We start from the raw sequence: 15,134 nt of genomic DNA, 5'->3' as shown, positions 1-15,134 counted from the left end.
TGCTTTGTGTGCTTGTACTTTACCTCTTGCTTTTCTTCAATCCTGCCTTGGAGTAAAACTAGGGTTTTAGGCTAGACTCATGCCTGCGATTTTTTCGCTACGCGATGCAGATAGTTGCCAGCTACCTTCAGAAAATGTGATAATCGGTAAGTGGTGAGAACAACTAGCGAATCTGTCCAGTGATTGATGTCGAGCATCTGAGATGAGGGTACGAGGGACATGGCATTGGTAGTGTGTGAACCTTGACAAACTGGGAGGACGAAAGGTGGGAACATGATACAGCGATGGTTAACATTGCTCGTACACATTGCAGTAAAGTGCGAATGGCCATTGAACGGCTGTAGAGAGATTGACAATAGACAGTACGATCGGCAAAACAGTATCGGGTGATATAATAAAAAGTTCTTAATCCATTCAACAAACTGCTGCCCCCCCCCCCCCCCAGTAGCCTGCTTTCCTTGGGTATTTAAACCACCAAAACTAACCAAATATGAAGCTCTCCCAATTTAATCATTTACTACATACAATGGTAATGAATCGGGGAGAGTTGTTTGTTAGAAGCACAATGGTAATGAATTGGAGAGCGAGTTAAGTGTGTGTTAGAAGTAGAAATGAATGGCAAGCGATTTTAACACAGTTTTGATAACCCCGGCTGCTTCCTCCGGTCGCATTGGTGATTGTCGAGTAGCAGTAGTAGGAGATTGTGTATGAAACTTCATTTTTCAATATTAATCTTACCCGATGATCATGTAGCTGTCAACTCTGTTGCCCGACAGAAATCTACGGTCGGGATACGCCAGCGATCGCTATACAGGTGGGGGTGTACACAACAGCGCCATCTGTGAGTAGGTACTCAAGTACTTCTTGTCAACAAGAACTCAATTTTTCCTCTGTCGTGCCTCCGGCAAGACCTACTAATACGCCGTCCCTAACTGGATTTGTTTTCACAACTTTTTGGTGAAGTACACTATTCCAGTTTTGAGCTTTCGCTATGCAGGGGTTTTATCTTCATTTCAAAACTTGAACTCTTTTTGGATAGATTTTTTTATGGTGACGAAGAGAGTATGGACTCTCTTTCACTTTTAAATGGCCGACCCTTCCCTTAGACGGAAGTGTTGGTGTCGAAGAGAGTATAGACTCTTTCACTTTTTATGACCCACCCTTCCCTTAGACGGAAGTGTGTTTAGGTTTTTGGTAATTTTGCTTAACAAAGTTATAGATTTATTTTATATCGCCATTTATAGGCCTCTTCGATTAACTTTCCATTTATTATAAACTTATAAAAATTAATTTTTATGTTTGTTTATATGCGACCTTTCCTAATAGTAGGCGGTCCTTACTTGGAACCGAAGTTATTTAACATTAAGCCCGTCATATCGTTTTTCCTGTTAAGAATTTATGCTATTTTAATTTTAATGTTTTTGAAAGAATTTCTTTGATAGTCTCGTACTGTTTTCAAAGTTGAACTAACGTTTTGTTTAGTCTCCGCAGTTGTTGACGTTCAGAACGTTCAACTTGCGCTCTATCGTTACGATAGAGAGAGAGTATTTCACGGTTTCACGTTGCAGTAAGAGTAAACCGATTCTAGCGTTTCGTTCATTCTTTCTTAGCTTAAATGGTTTTAATTCTAATAAAGGAACTTTTTATTTGGGAAACCTTTCTGTTTTTTTCCTTTAACAATAATATGTTTTAACGATATATAATTGGGCTCATCTCTCATGTTCTAAGTCAAGAGAGAGAGATAGAGACGGAGGGAGAGAGAGGAGGATAAACGTTTCGTTCAAGCGGGTAACGTTCTCGTTTTTTGCTCTTCTCCCTAGTCGCTATAGGGGAAGAAGGTAAAACGTTTCTAGAGTTTTATTCTTGTTCCCAGGCTTTTTGCGGTGAGAGATTTTAAACGTAGTTTATTTGATCTAGTGTTTAGTCTCTTTTCCAGCCACTGAATTCTTTATCTTTCATTATGTTTTTCTGTTACATTGTAATACTGTTTTCGCAATTACTACCTTTTAATGAAGGATAGGATTGCGTGTTTCAGGTACAAACCACTTAAAGTTTCGAGTTCAGTGAAATAAGTGCAAACAGAAAATCAAAAGTGATAAAGTGATATGCGCAAAGTGTTAGTGTTGCGTTCGAGGGTTCGTTTGTTCGTGCCAGTTGTTCACCTTGTCCGATACCTCTTACAAGCTCCCAAGCCCAGGGGAGAAGTAATGTCGAAGGACTTATGGGTTCCACAGGTCTTGATCGACGAACAAACGTTTCCCTCCGTGGTTTCGGGTGTATCTACACACGTTGCCGACGTGATCACCCCACCCACACAAAGACGAGAGCCCATTTATTCCTCGTCTGCGGAAGAGGTTTCTCGCAGAAACCATGGACCAAATCTTGCAGCTTTTAAGTGCAAGTCGGTCCCTTCCGCGCAAGTCCAACGGCCTAGGTGTAGCCACTGGGTCAGTTCGGACTCGCTGCAGTACGACAACTGCACACCTCCCAAGAGAGGCAAGGTGGTACCGCAACAGGCAGTAACTCCTTCTGTTGCCGCACCAGCTGTTTTAGACCCTCAGTCACAACGGACAGTAGCTCCGTTTGTTGTTGTCTTTCATAGACCCTAGTGGTCCATGCTGCAGACTATACAGTCTCAGCTTGCTCCTTCATGCAGGAGTATCGTGCTGGAAGGTTGACAATGCACCTGTTTACCTACAACCCGCCGAGGTTGTGCGCTCAGCAGATACTGCGGCTGCCTGCTCCCACACTCCACCTGTGAGAGCTCCACCACCGATGCGCAGTCCACCCTGCCAGACGCATGTTCTTGCTGCACCATCTGCTAACATGCGTGAGCTACCGCATCAGCAGTGGGAAGGTTCTGTAGAGCTGCCGGGTTCCAGCACTATGCGGCTTTCTCCGCAGCCCATGCAGCATGCTCTGCATACCTTACAGCATGCTCCGCATACCATGCAGCATGAGCCGCATACCTTACAGCATGCTCCGCATACCATACCGCATGCTCCTCAACCCACCGCAGCCCCTCCCACGCACCAGCACTCTGCTTTTGTTGTTGCCAGCTCCCACACTCCGACTGCGGAGAAGGTTGACGATGCACCCGTGGGCCTACACCTCCCACGGTTGTGCGCCCGGCATGGCTTCCTGCTCTCACACTCTTGTTGTGAGAGCTCCTCCACCCATGCACAGTCAACCCTGCCAGATGTATGATGACTCCCACACACAGAGCACTCCGTTGCCGTGCGTGAGCTACCACAAGCTGCCGTGTTATGACACGGTGTGTCAGCCTCCGCAACACACTGTGGTTACCGCCACTCGCCAGCAGCAAACTAGTCAGTCAGGAGTTGAGGCTTCCCCACACAACTTTGGTTGTTGCCAACTCACAGACTGTCAAACAGTTACATGACGTTGCCTTCTGGTCTGCTACTTATACACCAGTGCTGTATGTCCTCACGCTCCTGTTGTGGTTGACAGTTCAGTTTTTGACAGTTCACAGACTGTCAAGCAGTTTCATAACGTTGCCTTCTGGTCTGCTGCTTTTGCACCAGTGAAACCCTCACTGAGAGAACCTAGCTTTTCTCGGATATGGTTCCTGTAGATGAGAAAGTGCTGTTCTCCCTCCTTCTGATATTCCCTTGAGGACTCTGTCATTTGGAGAGGAGCCTTAAGCTGCTTAGCCTCCTATGGACTTTTATTTAAGCATAACATGCTTCCAGGGAGGGTAAATGGTTCCGCTTCAGTCGCTAACCCCGTCTGTTGCCACACCTGCTCCCATAGACCTTGGGCTTTGTTGCAAGACATGCAGTCCAAGCTTAGTCCTTGATAGAGGATTTTTTACGGAGAAGACCCTTCTTGCCAACGACCTTCCTACCGGTTGGTTGTACGCCCTGTTGACGCTGAGATATCCTACTCACGTCCGCCAGTTGAGATGGTTCCTCCACCGGTGCGACCCAGTGTGGGTTGCCAGTCGCACGTTGATGTTATGCTACTCTCGGAGGTGGTTGTGGACGTTCAGTGTGTCACTGGGAAGACGTTCAACAACCAGCAGAGGTGACTTGTTGTGACGCAGTGCGGCTCCTCAGCAACCCGATAAGGGGTTGTCTGTACTACCCAGACAGTCTAGACAGTTTCGGGTTGTCGCTGTACTTCCTCGCTTCCCCATGGTTGACAGTTCACAGACTGTGCAGCAGTACCATGATCTTGTGTCCGGCTCCGTCACGCATCCACCAGTGCGACCGGATTCAGCGAGTCAGACGTTGCCCACTCCGTTGCCGTTTCCTCATCAGTTTCTGATGAGGACATGGCTGAACAAGAAGATCAATCCCCAGCCCTGCTATCCATCCAGAAGATGCTGAAGAAGGAATACGGCCCTGTCAGGCTGTGGATGAGTCTGGTTAGGACACTGTCATCCGTGGTGCATTTGGTGTCTCTTGGAAGACTACACCTCCGTCCTCTTCGGTTTCATCTAGCTCTTCACTGGAAAAGGACAAGACGCTAGAAGCGGTCTCGATCCCGGTTTCCGGAAGATAAGTCTGGTCTAACCTGAGGAAAGGACTTTATCAACCTTTTATAGGGTCTTCCCCTGACTGTTCAGACTCCCAACCACGTTCTCTTCTCAGACGCATCGGACGTAGGCTGGGGTGCAACCTTAGGCGGTAGGGAATGCTCGGGATTATGGAACTCGCGTCAAAGGACAATGCATTTTAACTGCAAGAAGCTTCTGGCAGTAAGTCTGACCTGGAAAAGCTTCAGGTCTCTCCTTCAAGACAAAGTAATGGAGGTCAACACGGACAACTCCCTGCTTTGATGTTCATCTCCTAGCAAGGAGGGACCTACTCTCTGACATGGTGCGAGTTCGCTAGTGACCTCCTCTCCTGTTCAACAGGTCTAGACTTTTCACTAGTAACAAATTTCTTCCAAGGCAACTTGAATGTCTTAGCAGTTTGTCGCAGTAGGAAGGGACAATAATTCCAACATATTGGACCCTCCACAGAGATGTATGCAAGAGACTTTGGGTCACCTGGGGCCAGCCAACCATAGATCTCTTCGCAACCTCGATGTCCAAGAGGCTCTCAATACTTTGCTCACCTATCCCGGACCCAGCAGTGGTTCTTTTAGATGCCTTTCTACTAGATTAGTCTCATCTAGATCTATATGCATTCCCTCCATTCTAGTTTGTCAACAAGGTACTGCAGAAGTTCGCCTCTCACGTTGGGACAAAGTTGACTCTAGTTGCTTCCCTCTGGCCCGCGAGAGAATAACTTACCGAGGTACTTCGATGGCTAGTAGCCGTTCCCAGAACTCTTCCCCTAAGGGTGGACCTGCTACGTCTGCCACGCGTAAGAAGGTACTCCAAGGCCTCCACGCTCTTCGTCTCACTGCCTTCATTGTATCGAAAGACTCTCGAGAACTAGAGGTTTTTCGAAGGAGGCAACCAGAGCGATTGTTAGAGCAAGGAGAACATCCACCCTTAGAGTCTACCAATCGAAGTGGGGAATCTTCCTAAACTGGTGCAAGTCAGTATCCGTATCCTCGACCAGTACCTCTGTAACTCAAATAGCTGACTTCCTCTTATATCTGAGAAAAGAGCGATCTCTTTCAGCTCCCACTTTCAAGGGTTACAGAAGCATGTTGGCATCAGTCTTCCGTCACAGAGGCTTAGATCTTTTTAACAATAAAGATCTACAGGACCTCCTTAAGTCTTTTGAGACCACGAAGGAGCGTCGTTTGGTTACACCTGGTTGGAATTTAGACGTGGTTCTAAGATTCCTTATGTTAGACAGGTTCGAACCACTTCAATCAGCCTCCCTGAAAGATCTCACCTTTAAGACTCTTTTCCTGATATGCTTTACCAGCTAAAAGAGTCAGTGAGATTCATGCCTTCAGCAAGAACATCGGATTTTCATCCGAAACGGCTACATGTTCTACATCTTGGTTTTCTAGCCAAACACGAGCTGCCTTCTCGGCCTTGACCAATATCGTTCGTTATTCCAAACTTATCGATATGGTTGGAAATGAACTAGAAAGAGTATTATGTCCTGTAGAGCTCTTAAGTTCTATTTTAAAAACCTTTACGAGGCCCGTCTGAAGCTTTATGGTGTTCAGTTAAGAATTCATCTTTGCCTATGTCAGAGAATTCTTTATCCTATTATTTTCAGACTGTTAATACGAGAAGCTCATTCCCTTCTGAATGAGGAAGACCAAGCTTGGCTGAAGGTAAGGACACACGAAGTTAGAGCTATCACAACTTCCGTGACCTTTTAATAAAATAGATCTCTGCAAAATATTTTCGACGCAACCTTTTGGAAAAGCTAATCAGTGTTCGCGTCTTTTATCTTAAGAATGTCCAGTCTCTTTACGAGAACTGCTACACTCTGGGACCATTCGTAGCAACGAGTGCAGTAGTGGTGGGGGCTCCACCACTACAATTCCCTAATTCCAGAACCTTTTTAATCTTTCTCTTGAAATATTTCTGGGTTGTCCGGAAGGCTAAGAAGCCTTCCGCATCCTGGTTGATTTGGCGGGTGGTCAAATTCTTTCTTGAGAAGCGCCTAGATTAGAGGTTGTGATGAGGTCCTTTAGTATGGGTTGCAGCCCTTAATACTTCAGCACCTAGGAGTCGCTCAGCATCCTAAGAGGATCGCTAGGCTCAGTAAGGAAGACGTACTTAAGAAGGCAGAGTAATGGTTCAAGTCGACTTCCTTACCAGGTACTTATTTATTTTATGTTTGTTATTTTGAATAACGGTTAAAATAAGATACGGGATACTTAGCTTCTTTGTTAACATGTATGCTGGTCTCCACCCACCACCCTGGGTGTGAATCAGCTACATGATCATCGGGTAAGATTAATATTGAAAAATGTTATTTTCATTAGTAAAATAAATTTTTGAATATACTTACCCGATGATCATGAATTTAAGGACCCGCCCTTCCTCCCCATAGAGAACCAGTGGACCGAGGAGAAAATTGAGTTCTTGTTGACAAGAAGTACTTGAGTACCTACTCACAGATGGCGCTGTTGTGTACACCCCCACCTGTATAGCGATCGCTGGCGTATCCCGACCGTAGATTTCTGTCGGGCAACAGAGTTGACAGCTACATGATCATCGGGTAAGTATATTCAAAAATTTATTTTACTAATGAAAATAACATTTTAGGTGGATATCGGGGAGGATGAGCTGTGGTACCCTAGCAATACCAACCAAACTTTGTTGAGTCCTTTTTTTACTTTGGCTACCCTCCAAAATTGGTATAGATTATTTATAGCATTAATCGTCTGCCTCTGGTGGATATTGCTGTTCTTTTCAAGATTTTCTCATTCTACTCAATCATCCTCTTCACATTCTATAGAAATATAGAAGCGTGAAAATAAAAGAAAGATTGTTCCAACACGGAGTACTTACCTCGAACTACTTTCTTAGGATGATCTGGGATCTCCTCCCATCCGACCAGAATTTTGTGTAGTTTACCCTACTCCCGTTTTCTATGCGGGGTAATCTCTGGCGGAGTGATACGCGCTCAGAGACGACCCGGGGTCAGAGAGCATGCTTGCTCAGGTTTTCGATCTCCAGTAAGTTTTTGGTCGCGTCGACGTTAACATCCCGACGCTCTCTTTTAACCCAGTGCGACCCTTTGTGTCTCACGCGGTCCCCACGTGGTCCCTTTGTGTGCTTCCCTATCCTTTCCCTCTGTGTTCCTGTGTCTCGTGGTGTCTTACTAGTGCGCTGTGGAGCATCTCCGTCGTTGCCCTGGGCCTGTGGCCGGCAAATCGTGTGGCGCTTTCCTCTCTAAGCCCGAAGTTGACCAGCACTCCTTGTGTTCTTCGTGTAGGGGCAGTGTGTGTTCCCCTACAGCCACGTGTCCGGAGTGCGAGTCCTGGAATGAGGTGCAGTGGGGGTGTTACGGCACCAAGAAGAAGGCCTCTCGATGTTCTCCTACGAAGCCCAACGTCTCTTCGCCTCTTGCTTCGCCCGGCGTCCCGTCGTACAGTCTCTCTGCCGTCTTCCCCTACCCAGTGTAGGGGTCGAGGTAAGTCTGTTGCGGGAAGCGGCCTGTGGTCCTTCCCCAGGAGTCTGATTTACCTGACAGTGGGATTGTGTCTTCGGTCCAGGCAAGTGGGGGGCCTGAGGGAGGGGCGGGTGTGTGTTCGGGGGACGGAGCCCTGGTGAAAGCAGGTCCCGTCTCGTCGGACGATCCAATGTGGGGTAAAACTGCTGTAGTCTCTTCCCCCGCCTCTTGGGCAGGTTTTTCAGGTGTCAGCAGCTGAGGGTGCCACCGAGGAGGAGGACTCGCCGCCATCAGACACCCTTGTGTGGGCGCCTCCGAAGATGCCCTTCAGATCTCCCCTGAGGATGGAAGAGGAGTTTGAGACCTGGTTCTCCAGCGAGGAGCTCCCCTCAAACGCCTTCAGCTACGTTCCCGGCCATCTTCCTTCGTCGCCGACCGAACACCATGTAAAACCACCAGCAATGCGGCGCGATTCACGCCCTTCAGCGAGGTCCTACAGGTCTAAGGGCTCCTCGGTCAAGGCCTACAACTACTCATCGGAAGACGGAGCCCCGAGGGACCATAGGAGACAGCAAGATAGGTCCCGCAGAAGGTGATCTCGCTCACGTTCCCATTCAAGATCCCGCCACGTGAGTAGGTGTTCTAGATTCCCCAGGAGGAGGTTCAGGAGAAGCGTTTCGTCGGAGGAAGAATGGGTGCGGGTCTCCATCCCCCGTAGCCAACTCCTGGGGGCTACAGCAGTCCCGGGCACCTCGGGATGGCGCCCTAGGTCCCGCTCACCGGTAGGTTTTGTTTCCAGCAGTAAGTATGACAGATGGAGGGACTCTTCTCATCAGGCACCAATGGACAGGCATAAGTCCGCGAAGGTTCCGACTCCATCCGCCCAGCGGAGAGTGTCGCCCCTTCGGTCTGGCAGCCGCGTCCTGGCCTCAAGATCTACGATGCATCGTCCGGAGCGAGAGAAACTCCTTTCCTCGACGGGCAAGCCCGCAGACCCCTGATCCGCCGAAAGAAGGGATAAATCCCGGACTGAGGCCTCCGTTCCAGCGGCGATGCCAGTCCTACTGCCTGAAGCGAGGAGACTGGACCACTCCAGGAAGATGCCTCCTCAACGTACTCTCCCCGTCGAAGGTCCTCCGTCACGAGAACTGGGACGCCCAACGGAGAATGTAGAGGACGGGGAAGAAGGTGAGCCAGCGGAAGTCTCAGCACACAGGAGGGTGATAGGCCTCATCAGGCGACACCATAGGCTGGATGAACCTGAGCCCTCTACTGACGAAGTCTGGCTCTCGAGCCTCAGCAGGCTGGTGGATGCGCCTGTACAACAGAGGCCCTCGCTAGCCCTCCCTTTGGCTAAAGATGTGAAGCTGGGATTGATGCACGTTAACAAGATCGTGGCCAACCATGCGGAAGCCCCCAAGAGCCAGTGCGCCTCTAGACTTCTCCAGGGCCTGAAAAGACAGTCCTGGTTCTACCTCCCGGAAGGACACTGCGCGGGGCCCTGTGCGGTGGAACCAGCAGTCACCATCTTGGGACAGGGAGCAGCAGAGGAGAGGGCTACCACTTCCCTGGTTTGTTTCTCCCCGGCGGAGACTTCCATGATGGAGGAGCTGGCCAGGGACTTAGTTCACGTGTCATCGTGGCTGGATTGGTGGGCCTCCACGCTGGTAGGGTTCCAGTCCTCGCACGACCTCTCAATCCCGGAGAATCAGGCCTTGCTGAAGGAGCTGATTAGCTCGGGAGGTAAGGCCCTGAAGTTCCTTTCCTATCAATCCATAGCACAGACTGCCAACTGGATACTGAGGAAAAGGGACACTGCTCAGGCTCAGCAGACTATAGTCAATTTCTTTTAGCGATGCAGATTTGCACCGACTCGCAGCGGTGCCCTTTTAGCTCGGAAAAGTTTCCTGATCGCTGATTGGTTGGATGAGATAATTCTAACCAATCAGCGATCAGGAAAATTTTCCGAGCTCAAAGGGCACCCCTGCGAGTCGGTGCAAATCTGCATCGCTAAAAGAAATGGACTATAGTAAGGTGGCTCCCTGACAGAGAAGCGAGGTCCCTGAGGAGCCTTCCACTGTGGGACGACTGTGTTCCCCCTCAAGGAGGTGGAAAAGACGGTGGAGGGGGGTGAGGAAACTAAAGGATGCGGGAGAACCCAGGCCGCCTCCAGCAAGAAGACCCACCCATAGAAGGACACCCTTTGACGTCCCTCTCACTCCTTGCGCCTCACCTAACCAGCCCAGGAGAGACGCCTCTACTACATCCTGGCAGCAACCTTCGCAGCCCTCCCGTAGAGGAACGTCGGCTGCGCAGTCAGCCTTCAGGCCCTCCTATTCGGCCGCCAGAAGAGGTCGATCGGGCCGCGCCTCTCGAAGGAGATAAGGAGAGAGGCCCCCTACTCCTGCCGAAGCCTCAGGTGGGGGGATGCCTCAAAACATTCTTGGCAAGCATGGCGGGACCATGGATTGGACCCATGGACCGTGACAGTCCTGAAAGAAGGGTACAGGTTGCCCTTCCTGGTGAACCCCCCACCTCTGATACCAGATCTACAGGCGGAATGGTTGGCACCGAAAGACCCCTTGAGAAGGATGGCCCTACAAGAAGAGGTCTCTGCGATGTTGACGAAAGGGGCAACGGAACCAGTCAAGAACCCAGGTCTAGGGTTCTACAGCAGACTCTTCCTGGTGGAGAAAGCGACAGGTGGCTGGAGACCAGTCGTAGACCTCTCAGCCCTCAACAGGTTCGTGTGCAAGACAGACTTCAAGATGGACACTCCGAAGTCGGTCCTAGCGGCGCCTTGAGGGAAGGAGACTTCATGATGTCCATAGACCTCAAGGACGCATACTTCCAGATCCCTGTCCACCCCTCCAGCAGGAAGTACCTAAGGGTAAAATGGGGTACCCAAACGTTACAGTTCAAGACCCTCTGCTTCGGTCTGTCCACAGCCCCTCAGGTCTTCACGAGGATCTTCGCGACAGTCTCAGCCTGGGCACACGAACAGGGCATCCGCCTGATTCGGTACCTGGATGACTGGTGGTGGTTTTCAACCTCAAGGGAAGTACTGAGGGAGCAAGGCGCGAAGCCCATGCAGTTCTGCAACGTCCTGGGTATCACCATCAACCTGGAGAAGTCCCAACTGATACCCTCCACCAGGATGACCTACCTCGGGATGGTCCTGGACTCCCGGTTGGCAAGAGCCTTCCCTTCTGCGGAGAGACTGGACAACTTGGACCAGATCCTACGGCACTTCCTGTCGGGTCAGCCCAGGAGAGCCAGGGACTGGCAGAGGCTGATAGGCCACCTCGTGTCATTGGAGAAGCTAGTCCCACAGGGGAGACTCAAACTCAGGGGAGTACAATGGAACCTGAAGGAGGCCTGGAACCAGAGAGACTCCCCACACGAGGTGGTCCCGATGTTCCCGGAGACGAAGGAGGTCCTCGAGTGGTGGCACGACAGATCGAACACCGTCAAAGGGATGCCCTTCGCAGCCGACCCTCCGGAGATGCTCCTGTTCATGGACGCATCCAAGGAGGGTTGGGGTGCTTATCTCCTCGACAGCACAGCGAGAGGAAGGTGGATAGCCGAAGAGAAGAACCTGCACATCAACGTACTGGAAATGATGGCAGTGCAAAGGGCATGCCTAGAGTTCGTTCAGAGGCTCCGGGGAAACACCGTGGCACTGATGTGCGACAACGCCACGGTGGTGGCCTACATAAAGAAGCAAGGAGGGCTAAAATCGAAGGAGTTGCGCGGCCTCACGTTGGAGTTCCTGGAATGGGCCGAAATGGAGTAGATCAAGATCTCGGCCAGATTCATTCCAGGGAAGAGGAACGTCCTGGCCGACGGCCTCAGCAGAATGGGTCAAGTGGTGGGGTCCAAGTGGTCCTTGCACCCAGAAGTGGCCAAGACACTGATTCAGAAGTGGGGCTCGCCAGTAATAGACCTCTTCGCCACGAGGCTGAACGCACAGCTCCCCGTGTTTTGTTCGCCTGTGCCAGATCCGGGGGCAGCATTCGAGGACGCCTTCCAGCATCCTTGGGACAACCTAGACGTTTACGCCTTCCCTCCCTTCGGAATGCTCAGGCAAGTCCTCAACAGGGTGAGGCGAGCGGACAACCTGTGGATGACGTTGGTAGCGCCCTGGTGGCCGGAGAGAGAGTGGTTCGCGGATCTAAAGGAACTGGCGCGCCTTCCACCTGGACAGACCAGACCTTCTCCGGCAGCCACACTTTCAAAGGTTCCACGAAAAGCCTCGGTCCCTCCGCCTCCACGCGTGGAGGTTATTGAGCGTCTCCTGAAGAAGGAAGGGTATTCGGCAAAGACCGCAACAAGGATGTCAGGTTACCTGAGATGGTTGTCAGCCCCTGTGTACCAGGCTAAATGGGCTACCTTCACGAAGTGGTGCGTCGCGAAGAACATCAAGCCGTTGAAAGCCTCCATCCCGGTGATAGCTGAAGGGCATCGACCTGGGTTCCTCCAAATACATCTCGATGCTCATCAAGAGCTTCGAGCAATCGTGCTCCCCTCAAGCAGTTAGGGTGCCCCAGTGGGACGTGGCTAGAGTCCTGAAGATGCTGTCAGAACCTCCCTTCGAACCCCTAAAGGACATCTTGGACAAGGAGCTCACCCTCAAGACAGTTTTTCTGTTAGCGCTGGCATCAGCGAAACGGGTAGGGGAGCTTCATGGACTTTCATACGAGGTGTCACACTCGAAGGGATGGCGTGAAGCTACCTTCAGGTTCGTACCATCCTTCGTGGCCAAGACCCAGAACCCAGCAGTCTGGGAAACCAAGTTTGAAGGATTCTCGGTGCCGGCAATCCCACGTTCGGACAACCCGAGGGACTTGCGACTGTGCCCTGTCAGAGCAGTACGGAAGTACTTGGAGAGGACAGCCAGACTTGGACCCGAAATCAAGAGTCTGTTCGTTTCTTCAAGATTAGTAAAGAAACCAGTCTCCAAAAATACGATCTCCTTCTGGCTACGGCAAGTGAACATGAGAGCCTACAGTAGTGTAGGGATTCCTATTCCGGGTAAGCCTAGACCCCACGACATCAGAGGGCTTGGTACTTCGTTGGCCTTTGAGAAGAACATAGCAGTCGGCCAAATCCTGAGGGCAGGTACTTGGGCTAGTCAGTCACCCTTCACAGCTCACTACTTGAAGGAGTGTTCGAGGAGGTCCCTGGACGGATTCTCTCTCGGTCCTGTTATTTCAGCGCTTCAAAAGATTTAAAGGTGTAGCCCCAGGGAAACCACAGGCAGTAAGTCCAAGAGACACAGGTTCCTTCCTTAACCCCCCCCCCCTGTTCCCTTATTACCTTCCCTGAAATGACCCTAAAATCCTTTAACTTCCATGGGATACATCGTTAGTGAATGGATACGTCTCCAAGGATTTTTACAGAGGCGAGTTACTTAGACACTAAGATAGTTTTTTGGCTAGTTTTCCCTATTTCTCTTATTTTCTCTTGGAGGGTCAGCAGAACCTAGCCGCCTATCTAGGTTCCCCCCTTTTCTCTCCTCATCACGGTCTCGGGGTCCTGTGGTACACTCCCACCTCCTAAGGTAGAAGTCTCCTAAGAAAGTAGTTCGAGGTAAGTACTACGTGTTGGAACAAATCACAAATTTTAAGTAATTTGTATTTTTCCTAACAGTACTTACCTCGAACTACTTTCGGGTTATGGCCCGCCCATCCTACCCCGAGTGCCTTACAGGACTTAATAGAAACCTATCTGTCAAAACTTACTGGAGATCGAGACCTGAGCAAGCATGCTCACTGACCCCGGGGCGTCTGAGCGCGTATCACTCCGCCAGAGATTACCCCGCATAGAAAACGGGAGTAGGGAAAACCACAAAATTGTGGTCGGATGGGAGATCCCAGATCCTCCTAAGAAAGTAGTTCGAAGTAAGTACTGTTAGGAAAAAATACAAATTACTTAAAATTTGTGATTTTAAATACTATATATTCCCAGATTACTACTTTATCCTTTGTTGAATTCTCAGAATATTTTTTGTGGGCTATACATACAACACAACCTTATTTTTTTTTTGTGTTGAATATGTCATGGCTGATGTCATTTGGCTCTGCCTAGTGCAGGTGGTGGTGTGGGGCATCCTGGGGTAGTGAGTTGGCCTTTTTACAGCTCCATCCTTTTCATGTCCTTTTTGAGCATGGTGGCAGAGGCTGCACATGTCTGTGGTTACACTCGAAGCATCGTGAAAAATGGCTATCGATGCCCCCATTACGTAACTGTAAACCCTTCTAACGTGTAGGGGGGCCTACTACATTATAGACTTCCTTGGCTCCTGCTCCCCATAGTTTAGCTGCACTTGTTTAAGTCATTGTCACTTACGCATATTTATGAACATGTAATTTTATATTGGCCTTGTAATGCTCATGCGTTTTGTTTTAATCCCCCAGCAGTTGCAGTAACGAGAAGCATATACAGTACTTAGTATGTGGTGATCAGAAACTATTCTGCATGAAGGGTCACAAATTTAAAAAAAGCCATTCTTTACAACTTTTAACAGTTTTGATACCAGCTGTTTTTATTTTCACACAAATACAAACCGTTGTCCTTTAAATCAGTCCTTTTAACCATTTAGCACTTATGTCCTTGCAAATTTGGGGTGAAGTACAACACATATGGCCTTAGCTGGAAAATTACGTTCTAGAACAAATTTTAAAAAATTGGTACGTCTAAACTATAACAGACTAAGGCTTCTGGTTTGTTGCATCATATTTGCAAAAGATTGAACTTTGTATTTATGTCAAAAATAAAAGAAAAAGTGTTTAACGAGGAAACATACATTTGTTCCAACGCGAATACTTTACACGTCCCAAATGATAGGAGGTAACCTTCACGTGTTTCTACCGACCAGAACTTCCCTCCCCTGATTTCCCCCGCCCTGATCCCCCAGACCCCCTTATACCTGCGAAACCTACCGACCCTTTGTCCTCCCGGGATGACCCAAGGGTATGCTAAGTCCAGTCTTCCGTGCCAACCCCGCCCATTGACGCTCTGATTGTAGTACCATCTACACATCGCGTTTACTTTTGTCGGAGTTTTCTTTGTAACGTGTTGGTGTATGGATCTCGTGATGCTAGATCCCGAATCTGGACCATGTGC

The sequence above is a fragment of the Palaemon carinicauda genome, chromosome 2, assembly GCF_036898095.1.
Source record: "Palaemon carinicauda isolate YSFRI2023 chromosome 2, ASM3689809v2, whole genome shotgun sequence".
Lineage (NCBI taxonomy): Eukaryota > Metazoa > Arthropoda > Malacostraca > Decapoda > Palaemonidae > Palaemon > Palaemon carinicauda.
The sequence above is the reverse complement of the archived record's forward strand: the minus strand, read 5'-3'. Positions refer to the sequence as shown.